The 12,332-nt window shown below is 41.1% G+C and overlaps 1 protein-coding gene and 1 pseudogene across 1 annotated transcript in view; one reads left to right on the top strand and one right to left on the bottom strand.

The window, feature by feature from the left end:
• AUTS2 (activator of transcription and developmental regulator AUTS2) overlaps positions 1 to 12,332 on the top strand; it is a 1,077,358-nt gene that overhangs the window by 745,672 nt on the left and 319,354 nt on the right.
• LOC120591928 (uncharacterized) lies at positions 4,202 to 4,320 on the bottom strand (annotated as a pseudogene).

Raw genomic sequence — 12,332 nt, 5'->3', positions numbered from 1 at the left:
TTATTTTAACTTCCCTATGACCGTGATCATTTTTTGCATTTTCATAAAATTTCTTAGGAACATATTTTTGTGGGTGAACACCACACTAGCACATCAATCTGTTCCCCAATTTGTGGGGATGTTGAGGTTCAAGTCCGTGTACTGGATTCATCTAGAAATTTAGAAATACCTATGTTCCAATGCTTGGAGCTTCTTCTTACACAAGCCTGACTAGGCAAGTTAATGTCTTCAGACTTCACTGTCTCACTATAAAATTGGAATACTAAACTTACACATTGGGAGTGGGGAGAGGGCGAAGAGGAGTTGCAAGGTTAAAAAAGGAGATATAGGTTAAGTATATTATCGGATTGTTTCTTAACTGCATGACGAAATTTGGAAACAAATTCTTTTAGACATTTTGCTCATTTTTTGGAGGTATATATCTGTATCTTCGTATATATCAGAAAGAGAAGAGTTGAGCTAAATAGTAAAAGGAATGTTAAGGCTCTTGATGCATATTGCAGAATTATTTTCCAGATAGAAAATTGGCATTCCTCTAGAAACGGGTGATTGTCTGCCTCACCACAGCCTTGCCAACACTGAGTGTCAGCATTTACATTTTTTTCTTATTTGTATCATGAAAAAGAAATACATCTATCTCTTTTTAATCTTCATTTCTTTGATTATTAGTGAAGTTGAACATTTTTTTCATATGTTTATTAGCCATTTATATTTCCTCTCCCATGAATTGACCTCTCTGCTTTTGAAAGGAAGGACGAGTCTCCAAGGGCTAGCTAGAGGGAAGACGCTTCCTGATCATTACCGCGGAGCCCTGGGGCCAGGAATTGCAGGGGAGAAAATTAAGAGCCTCCGGGGACTGCCAGGCGACTATCTAGAAGGCTTCTTTCCAAACCGGAGCACAGCTTTCTACACAGTCAGCCTGCAGTCAGTATTTGTTCTCTACCTTTTTGTTTGTTAAGAAATATTTTGGATTTTTGAAAGAAGATCTTTACATTCCACTCAAGCCAGTGCTTGTAATTCTTTCCCAACCAGCCTGCCTGTTCAGTTTGGGTTTTTGCTCTGAGAGTCTCATTGGTTCACAGTGCATTGCTGTAGATCTTGCCTGAGTCTTTTACGATCCCTGCCATCCAGCCAGGAGCTGTGACTGCTCTGTAACCTTCTTAGATTTAAGTCTGTTGCTCGTGTTCTCCTCATAGTGTTACAGAGCAGCAGAGCCCATCCATACTGATGTCTTAATATCATTCTCTTCTCCTTGGATTTATAGGGTAAAATAAACCGTCTGCCATAGAAGTGTTTATTGATTACTGAAGTACATAATAAAGCTGAAGAATAAAGTAAGACCAAGTAATCGGTCCTATTCCTGGGGGATGATAGTAAAGCCTGGCCTCGGCAGCCTCTGAGGGCTGCCTTCTGCTTTAGAGCTAGAAGGCTCCTATTTAATTAGGCAACCAAATAGTAAGCAGTAAATGATAGAAACCAGACAGAAAGAGTACATACCGTATGCTTCCATTTATATAAAACTCTAGCAAATATACACACTAATCTATAGTGACAGAAAGCAGATCAGTGCTTGGAGGAGGGGCATAGGCAGTCTGGGCAGGGAAAGGAGCTGGGGATTAACACAGCACAAGGAAGCTTGGGGGCGATGGACCTGCTCACTATCTTGATTGTGGTGATGGCTTCTTGGGTGGACACATTACATGGAAACAGGTCAAATAGTGCATTTTAAATATGGGCAGTTTATTCATGTCGTATCTCAACGAAGCCATTAAATAAAACCGCTAAAACAAATAGTGAGCAATATAAAGAGACAGTCCTTGACTCACTTTGTCCTGGAAAATTTTTCTCTTTCCTTAGGAAGTTCTATTTTAATGAACATTTGAGAAGACTTGTGAGACTAAATTTCACCTTTATGTTTGGCTAAATGAAGGTTTCAGAAGACTGAATGGGACCATCAAAAATATAATAAAAAGACCAAAAAAAGACAAGATAGCCCCCTTCCTCCATCCCTTTTCCTTTCTCACATCTGAACTTTAAAAGATGGCTTTTCTTAAAATTTTTTTTTTTTTTTAAACAAAGGAAGTTAAGCCCTTTAGAAAATAGCATTGTTTCTTTTCTTACCACCACCCCACTTCTGCCATTACGTTTCCCCCGTCCAGAGGAGAGGGTCTATAATGGAGAAGCAGAAACTGCTGCTCCAAATGTTGGCAGTCTAAAAGGGGAAAGGCATTTTCAACACAAAGAGATGTTTGTTTTCCTTGCATTTTAACTCTTAATTTTTGACACAGTGGGGAACTCCAGCATGGCTGCCATTTAAGCTGTAACAATGCCATGGTGTTCTGATTGCCTCTGTCACGGGGGTATTGTGACTGAAGGCCAGGAGACAAAGCAAATGAGGCCAAAGACAGTGCCTGCTGCTGAGGTGCTGGTGCATTTCTCTGCGTTTGAATGTTGCTTTTCTCTGGCCTGACGAGGAGTCACTCAGGGAGACTGAAGCTGGAATTTGTACAATCTCTATTCAGTCCCCTTGATTTTAATCAGAAATACACAATTATTCTTTTCCTCCAAATAGAGAAACTCAATCCCCATTTTAAATTCAATTATTGTAATTGCAGCATTCAGAAAAAATAGCACATTCATTTTCTAATAAGAGATTGTGGATACCAAATTACTGCATATAGTATGTCAAAACAGGAAACTCGAGACTGGCAGACCAGTGGGTGTTTTTATCTTGGCAATTTGTATTTTCTTGCAGACAATTTATAGTAATCCTACCCTTCCTTGTTTATGATATGGAAGACTAGGTTTTCAGGCCATCCTAAAATAAAAACTGTTGTTAGGTACAATTTAACTTAAAATCCTGATTATGGATATGGTGAATCCTCATAGAGGCGTAAGCGAAATACCTAATAAAGAGAAAAGAAAAAAGAATCGGTCCGACACATCTTCAGATCCTCTTGAACCACCTTCTAACATTTGGAACTCACTTTGTCTCAAACCATACTTCTGTTCCTTCAGCTCTGCTTTTCGCCATCTTGCATTTTAAAAACAAAACAAACAATCGGATTGACAGGGAGTTGAAAATGACGTTCCAGCAGAGTGAGGGCACCGTTGTCTCTTTTCCCATTCAATTCCAGGTGCTTTCGTTGGCCTAAAGTGAGTCAAATCTAAAAAGAAATATTTTAGTATTTTGGTTTTCCTGATTTTTTTAAAAGAGCAGTCTTAATATCAGATTTCTTCAAGTGTATGGTGTTTTTTCTTAGGATTTCCTTTTACCTCAACATTATTTCTGCGTATTTCTCATAGACACATTCAGACACCCACCACTTTCAGGCATCTTAGCATCCATTCCGTCAGCCACCATATAGTTCTTAACTTAGCACTTCCCCAGACACCTTCCCTCAGATATTTTGCTAATATAATTTATGAATTTATTCACATATATTTATTGAGCACCTACTAGGTGCTACGGTTTAGGAAGAGCAGAGTATAAACAAACTCTGAGATAAATTTGGGGAAACTGACTACAGTGTTAAAGATGCCGAAAAACCAACAGCCGAAATGTGACCAGAGAAGCTAGAGAAAGCTTCCACATAGGTGGCAGAGGGGACAGACGTTCCCACGTGTCCCAGAGGCTAGACGTGATCCGTTGCATTGGTGAGTGTCTACTGGATACCAAGCCCTTTAGTTACATTCTCCCAACTACTCTCCATTTTTGTAGTTACCAAAGTTAATGCTCTAGGAAGTTTTATCTTTTCCCAAGGTTACTCCTTTGGTTAATTCTGTTAGATCAATCCCTAAATAGGCCTTGCGTATAAATAAACTCTGTGCACAGGACTATCCAGGTAGCTCCTTCTTCCGATGGTCAGAATGTCTGGACAGACTTCAAAACGGCTGGCTTCCTACTTGTACCAGGACTCACTTGATGTTTCTGATACCATTCTGTGTATCTGTCCGTTTATTTATTTCGCGAATCTGAATTTGAGTGAACACATCAATAATGCCAAAGCCCATATCGTTATTGCACTATGCCTAACCTACAAGTTTAGATTCCAAATCTTATATCTGTGTGTTTCACTTTAGTCCCAATGGGTCTGTCTGTCTTTCTGTCTGTCTGTCTGTCTTTCTCTCTTTCTGTCTCTCTCTCTCTCTTTCTGTCTCTCTCTCTCTCTTTCTCTCTCTCTCTCTCTTTCTTTCTGAATGCCTACAGCACTCGGTATTCCTAGGTGGTCTCCCATCCAAGTACTAACCAGGCCCGATCCTGCTTCGCTTCAGAGATCAGACGAGATTGGGCGTGTTCAGGGTGGCATAGCCATAGACCACTTTAGTCCCAACATACAGGTTACTGACTACTAGTTGACTGAAGAATAAGTCCAAATTATATTCCCCGAAAAAAAGTTTTTCATTAGGAACTTAATGGAATGCTCAGAAAATTGAATTCTAAAGTGTCTTGCTTTTTTGCTACTTTTCGATGAAATAAACCATTTGGTACCAGGGAGATTCCTGTTCTTCTCTTCTTTGATAGTTTCCGTTTTTGTTTGTTTGGGTTGTTGGTTCTGTTTTTGTATAGCATGGTATCAAGTCCTCAAACACCTCCCAAGCAGAAACCCTTGCAGAATATGATTTCCCCTCTGGCAATAAAATGACAAAAAATGAAACTCAACATTTAAATAACTATTAAGTTACCTCATTTCTGTGTGTGATGTAACATATCTTTCATGGAAGAGTTGGAAGAAATAAAACTATGAGTATTTCTTTCTGGCTGCTTTCACATATTTGAACTCATTGAATTCTCACGAAAATCCTGTGGAGTATCATCCCCATTTACAGGAACAAAAAAAAAAAAAAAAAAAAAGGCTTCAGGGTGTTCAGTACCTTTCCCAAGACTGCATGGCTGCTACATGGATGGCGCAGAACTTGAACCTAAGTCAGCCATAGGCTTAAGGAGCACTTCCTTGAACCAAGTCCTGTGCTAGGTCCTCCCGTTGAGGGGGAGCTGCCTCAGGTGGAGGAGAAAGGCAGCTGACGCTGATAGCCGCATTCCCTGCTATGTATGGTCATTGCCACTTTTCAGTTTCAGCTCGACTCTAACCTTTGCCAAGCAATCAATCAACAAGATGTTTTTCAAGTAGTTTCTTTGGATAGTGCCCGCGAGAGCACAGTGAGGTGGTATATTGTGCTTGCCGGGAACTTGAACTTAGGAGGACAGAATTGGGTTCAAGGGCTGCCTCTGCCATTGGAAGCCTTAACTTCCTGACAATGGAGGGAGGAGTTGTAACACTTCTCCCCCCACCCCTGCCCCGCCTCCCACCGGAGCTGTTGTCCAAACATTCTTTTTTAATGAGGGATAGGTCCGACTTGCCTTTGGCTGGCATTTCTAGAGGGAAAATGCTCTCAGACAGGTCCTGTGGAGAATTCTTAGCCTGAAAGAGCCACGCTGCAGTGAACTATACCTCGGGAACCAGGCTTTTCCAAGACGGACGGCTCAGAGCTGCTTGACTGTCTGGATCCTGCTCTTTCTCCTTTTGCCTGAGGTGGCTGTTGTCCCTCTGGCAGAGAATTGAATCATGCAGGCGCCACTTAGCATGAAAAGCAGGAGCTACACTCAATGCCTCCCAACCTTAGGGGCTGGAAGGAAGAATGGTTTGCAGCAGCTTCATTACCTAGAGAAAAAGAACTCAGAGTTACAGGCACTTTAAGAAAGATGCTTTTACTTTGAGTGTTGGAGAAAATAGAACAATTACCTATTGAAGGCAAAGTGGATGAAAAAACACCTCTGTTCATACTATCCTGATCATTTTATCTATTCAGATTCATTCTGCATTCCTGAAGGTGATGCAGGCCAGACCGTCTGTTCTTGCTGGCTGCACTGTTTCTTCCCCAGGCTAGGCAGGGCCCACTGCGAGCTGGAGCTTCCCTTCCCGAGTAAAGACAGACGTTTCCTACTCCAAGAGGAGATTCCTCTGAGGGTCTGAGCGTCACAGGCAGTATCAGAAATGTGGCGTGAGTAGGAGGGGGGAGGGAGGAGGGATCCATAAATCATCAAATGGTTGCTGGGCATCTGTTAGGGTCCTTAGGACTGTACTGGTCCCCATGATGACCCCAGGGACAGCCAGACTGTTCTCTCTAGGAGTTTATCATCTGCTGGGGGAGTCAGACTTAAATATGTGAAATCCGTGAAGAATCGTATTCTACCTAGAGTCAGATTTCTAGCACCTGGCATATATACTCTTAATTTAAAAGAAAAAGACACCCAGTCTTTGTTGAAGAATGAATGTTTGAATGATTTCTAACATCTACTGAGTGCTTTCTATGTGTCAGGCACTGTTTTGCACCTTTTCCTGTTAATTATATGTATTTTATATATTTTATTATTATATATTTATTAACTCAGCGAATGCTCTTGATGACCCTGGGAGGTAAATACCGTCAATAGCCTCATTTGATAGATAATGAAACTGAGGCACAGAGAGGCGAAGTTACTTGCCACAGTTTCTACAGCTCACATGCGGCAGGGTCAGGATTGGAACCCAGGCAAAATGTCACTAGGAGAAGAAGGTGGGCTTTTCGAGAGCTTGTTGGTGTTCGGGTTCAGACTAAGTGCTACCAGGCTTTGTTAAATGCTCATTTGGCCTTCGGTTCCTAAAGGCTTTAAGCACCCTCCCTCCCTCTAGAACTGGGCCAGCTTGGGCCTACCCCGTGCGCTTCGGCCCCGCCTTCCCCAGGCCCCGCCAGGCTTCTCATTTGTAGTTTCTCTTACCGAGCACATTTCTAAACGAGGACGGTTACTCCGCTTTAAGGACATACAAATGGCTTGCCCTCACCTGTCAAGCATGATCCTTGTATTTTACCAGGCCCATTATGAACGCAATCTTTCTGTCGAAAATTTGCATACCTCCTTTCTTGAAAAGTAATGACAGCAATTTCTTTCCCTCCGCTCACTTTCTGAGTGTCTCATTTAACGGCACCTGTGAAACCGACAGGCGCAGAGATGAGAAGTGAAAGAGAGCAGTTGATTAAATCATCATCAAGTCGGGCCTCAGAAAGTCAATTCTGCTTGCCGTCTGCAATGATATCCTTTTATCTTAAAGTAATGAGCTATGGCACTTTTGCATCGGGTAATGCGATAAGTTCTATTAGCATGTTCCATTTGCCTCACAAGCAAGGGCAAGTCATTTTAGCTAGCTCATATCACTGCAATCAAAGCAATTGGCTTCCCAGGCAGAGAAGAAAGGGAAAAGGCTCAGGGTGATTTCTATGGATCACAACACAGTGGAAAAAATAGACTCTTGTATTATTTTAACCCGTAACATACTTCTCCTTTTTTGTTCATCAGCAAATTTGGGTTTCATTAGTTCACACAGGACTCTGGGAAGAACCAAGCTTTATTTAGTCGAAGCCGAGCTAGGGGGCTCCAACCCCACCCAAAGGGAAAGGCAGCTCTCACCCAGAAAGGGAAAACTGCGGCGTTGCCCGGGTCGCGTAGAATACCGCCACGCAACGCGGAGGAGCGGGTCTCCATGGTAATAACGCTGTGGTCTCCGAACACACTCTTGCTCCACGCCATCTCCAAAGTCATTTGTAATAGGTCCCTAGGCAGGTACGGATTAATGCTATTGATGACTTAGTATCAGTAAATCAATGACAAAGAGGCAGAGGATCTGGTGCTTAAGCTTAAAAGAGACCTTTTTTTTACAAATCACGCAGCCCTAGACTGTCAGTTTCACCTTTGGACAAGAAATTCATTTTTCTCATTTTGGCAACCACTGAGGCTTACGGGCTCTGCGTTTTAAGTAAATTTCATCTTTGGGGTTTATGTATGTTTATACTTGGCAAAATGTGGCTTCCTTTCTTCTAAGGGAGAAAAAATGCTGCACTCTCCAAAAATTTGTGAAATATTCACTTTTTTCCCTACTTCCAAAACCCAACAATATTTTAATGGCTGAGTGGAAATTTACAGCATACAGATTTTTTTATGAAATACACCTGGATTTCAAAGTGACCAAAAGAAAAAAAAAATGTTGAAAATTAATCGTGAGCTTTAGAACTTCGGGTTTGGACAAATCGATTTCTGTCACTATATTTGCACTTTTAATGAGTGGTCAGAATAAACGTCGCACATAGCAGGCACTTTAAAATTACTTATGGAATGAAAATGCGTGATCACCTAAGAGATCCTGGAGGGAGAATAAGAAGTGTTCTCTTAGTCCCTCAGATCACATTGGTCTTTTGAGTTTTAGTTAGTTCAAGCTGAGAACTTGCAAAAATGCCAGATTCTAAGAACTCCCCGTACAGGAATGATAGCTTACCAGTACAGAATTCCAGAAGCTTCTGAAAGTTTGCTCTCTGTTATACCTCCTCAACAGCTGAAGATTGGTGAACCTTATATTATTTTCTAACATGCTTGTTTTGTAACTATCAGGTTTATTCTTTTCTTTTAAACTATTGTTTGGCACACAGCCTATCTTTTGATTAGGCTTTTGTATATTTCTGAGCGATTTCATTTGATCAGACATAGTCATTGTTGGCATAGAGGGGACGAGGAGCCCATGACATCATTTTACAGTCAGTAAGAATACCTCAAACCATTTCATAAAAACCATTATTATTATTATTATTATTATTATTATTATTTTATTTCTAGGACCCCCATAGCTTTACATTTCACTTAAAGTCCAAAGCCACTTCAGGAGTAGTGTAAATGATGTGAAATGAGGGCTTTATGGAGTGATGGAAGACGGACACCGTAGGAGCTGCTCTTTGTGGCACAAAATGGCTGCGCGTTTTGCACGTACTAGGAGTCGGGCAGATGGGGAGATGATGGTGGACGTGTTTTTAGTCACCGTGCAGTCACGTCACTTCTTTAAATAAGAAAATAAGTGTCATATTTTCTGTAGGTGGCTTCTTTTGAAATTGCTTTTAGGTGAATGATGTCTTTACAGGCTTAGATAAACCACCCGCCCCAAAGGGGAATCGATTTGTTTTGTCACTGGCTGAGTTAAATTGTACCTGATGTTAGGTGCTGTGGTTTACAAGTTGGGGTTCTCCCTCATTTTCCTCTCATTTCCTTTAGGCAGGAAGAAGAATAAAATAACTTTCTTCAGCAATGGTGTTCAGCCCTGACATCTTTGGTGGCAATGATAAATGGATTTGAGATACGAAATAACTGTTCCAGCAAGGTCCATTGAGCAGAATAGAGAGCAATGCCCTCCTCAATGTCATTGTATGTGATATATTCAATGATTGCCACTTTCTGCTTAAGAATGCATTTCATCACGAGGTACCTAGAATTCCATCTTGTTCTTTCATTCTGAATGAGGCAGAGAGGTGTCGCAGACCTTGACTTATTTCAATTTGGATCAGAGTCTTAAAACACAGATAGTGAGATTCCCAAATGGAAATGAGGAATGTTTGCCTTTGAGGAAATACAATAAAATTATACTCACATCTTTTCTGGCCCTTTTAATGGAAGATATTTTCTTCTGGGCCCCAACTCTAGGCTCTGCTAACAATTTTAACCCTGCCCAGTATGTTCAAACCTACACCCCATTGTATTAAGCAATCCAGTTGGTCTGTGTTTTCTGTGCCTTCTTTCTTTGGAATTACTTGTCTTTTAAGTCATAGTTGCTCATGCTGCATGGGATCAACTACAGTTTGAAGAATTCTAAAGAATGAGAAAGACTGATCAGTATGGTTGAGCACCTACACTATGTCCTGAGGCCTGGAGATACAAAGATGAGCAAAGCACTGCCCTGTGTGGAGTTCACGTTCTAGTAGGGAAGACTTTTGGTGGCAAACAGTGAAAATACAAATTTGTAAGAAATGGAGACAGGCAATTAATTAATTATATATATATATACACACACATATATATGTGTATATATATATGTATATATATGTATATATATATATATATATATATATATATATATAGTATTGGAATTCTAAGAATTCTTAATTCTAAGAAGAGTATTGGAAGATTCCGAGGCTACTTTGTTTTTAAAGGTGCATTAAAGGGTTTTAGATAGAAACTTGATGGAATAGAATTCCAGGCAGAGGGAATTAAGTGCAGAGATAGTAAGGCCTGAGGGTGTGACCAAGTGTGCCTTGGTGTGTCTACAGCAAGGGACCTGTTAGCATAGTGCCACTCAGAAGTGTGGAGGCAGACCAAGGCCAGTAGTCCATGAGCTGTCTGTAACTAGTCTACTCTGTGAGATTAGTACGGCAGTTGAGAGTAAGCATTTGGAAACTTATACAGCAATTCAATAGAGTAATTTTATCTTTCTTAAATAGAATAATAACATTTTTATATATCTTTTCTTTTTCATTTTTCCAACAATTTATCTTTTGCTGTATTTTTCAAAAGCATTGGTCCATGATGTATTGGAAAGAAAACAAAACAAAACAAAAACAAATGGTCCTTCTCCACAGAAAGCCTGCAAAGCACTGTGTGGAAAGAGTGCTTAGAAGCTGGGAGTGTGGGAGCTGGAAACAATGAGAAGAGTTTTCATGGCCCTGTAGGCCATGGGAAGTGTCATGATCAAATTGAAATATAGGAAATCCATTCTGGTCAGTAAGGATTTAGAGTAGAAAAAGAAAAGACCACAGACCCTGGAAAGCAGCCTTTAGTCCCTTATAATGATCAAATAAAAGCCTGAGCTAAAGCAGCGGCCATGACCGTGGAAATGGAGAGGATTTCGAAGGTGGAATCCGTAATGTGGGGCGAGAACGGGAGCTAAGTCTGCTCAAGGGTGGTACCGAGACTCTTCACTTAGACACTTGAGTGACTGCATGGTGATGCCGTGGGAACAGCCGGGGAGAGGGGCAGGTTTGGGGTAGGCAAAGGATGGTGAGTCCAGGTTCAGACGGAGACTTGTGGCTGAGGTGTTTACCGGGCTTGAGGAAGGGGGTGTGACAAACAGAAACATGTAAACATAGTTCACACCTATTGTCTGCACATGCTCTGTGCTGTCCAAGTTGTTTACAGTATTAACTCATTTTATTCTCGTCTTATGAGGGAAATACCATTATTACCCACATTTACAGATACGTAAACTGAGACGCAGAGAGTTTAAATAACTTTCCCACAGTCCCGTAGCTGGCAAATGGTGGGCATAGGGATTTTTAATCTCAACATATACATGGAAGGTGGAACCAAGGGAATCTTTAAGGGCTCCCCTGGAAATCGTAGAGAAACAATAGAACTGCAAGTGCAGCTCTGGGGAGACAGTGACTTTAAAGGATATGCAGAAAAGGGAGGGCCAAGGAACGTGCTAGGAAAGAGCAACGTCAGTGAAGACATACAAGGGGGAGATTCCAGGATGTTCAGCTGAAACAACTCAAATATCCAGCACCCGGGAATTTTTTTTTACTAGATTACTTACAATTCAAACAATGGATTGCAATGCAGCCTTTTTTTTTTTTTTAAGTGATGGTACAGGGGAAATTTCACTCATTAAACTAAAATAGTTGGCATATTATATGAAAACAAAGCAGATCACAAAATAGTAGGATTTCATTTCTTAAAATGTGTGTGTGAAGGATGGAGAGGATGGAGAAAAGACTGGAAAGAATTACACAAATATGTTAACAGTGTTTATCTATGGATGGTAGGTTTATGGTGACTTTAAAAAATGTAGTCAATAAATATGTATTAAGTTTTAAAAGAAAAAACTATTAGGTGGGTGGGTGGGTTGGTTGGTGGGTTGATGGGTTGGCTGGGGGTTGATGGGTTGGTTGGTTGGTTGGTTGAAGAGTTTAAGGTGAGGGCATGACTAGGAAAGAAAGAAGGTGCCTCTAAAGGTTCATGTCTAATTTGTGAAGCTAGAAAGAGGAGAAAGTGATGATGAAGTTGATGGCGATGTATTGCAACAGCTGCAGGTACTCAGCTGAGGAACGAGTCCTCTTCTAGTTCCACATTTGAGATAAATGGCTTGGATTTCATGCCTCCCATTTTCTTCTGTCTGAGTGGTGTCTTTGTCTGAAGGCCGAGTGACCAAGAATTCTTCCTGGGCTGGAGTATAAGGGCTGGTTGTTCCTTTCCATTTGTCGCTTATAAAATGGAGGAAAATATTTTCAGCTTTACACAAAGGGCTTTGAAATCTAGTCATGGAGAGTACTCCCTCACCTCAAGCTGGTCGTTAGTGTGCAACCTGTTTGCTAATAAACCAATGCAGGACCCCGATGTCAAAAAGCTTAAAATGGTCAAATCAGCTGAGACCCTGTTTCTGCATTTGACATGCCTTTTCCATTTCCCAGCCTCATGCAGAACATAAACCTGAATCAGGAGGTGGCTCAGTGTGAACTCTGATAAATTGAGTGGGTATCCAGGG

This window comes from Pteropus medius, unplaced genomic scaffold (assembly GCF_902729225.1).
Source record: "Pteropus medius unplaced genomic scaffold, Ma_sr-lr_union100, whole genome shotgun sequence".
Classification (NCBI taxonomy): domain Eukaryota; kingdom Metazoa; phylum Chordata; class Mammalia; order Chiroptera; family Pteropodidae; genus Pteropus; species Pteropus medius.
The sequence above is the reverse complement of the archived record's forward strand: the minus strand, read 5'-3'. Positions and strand labels throughout refer to the sequence as shown.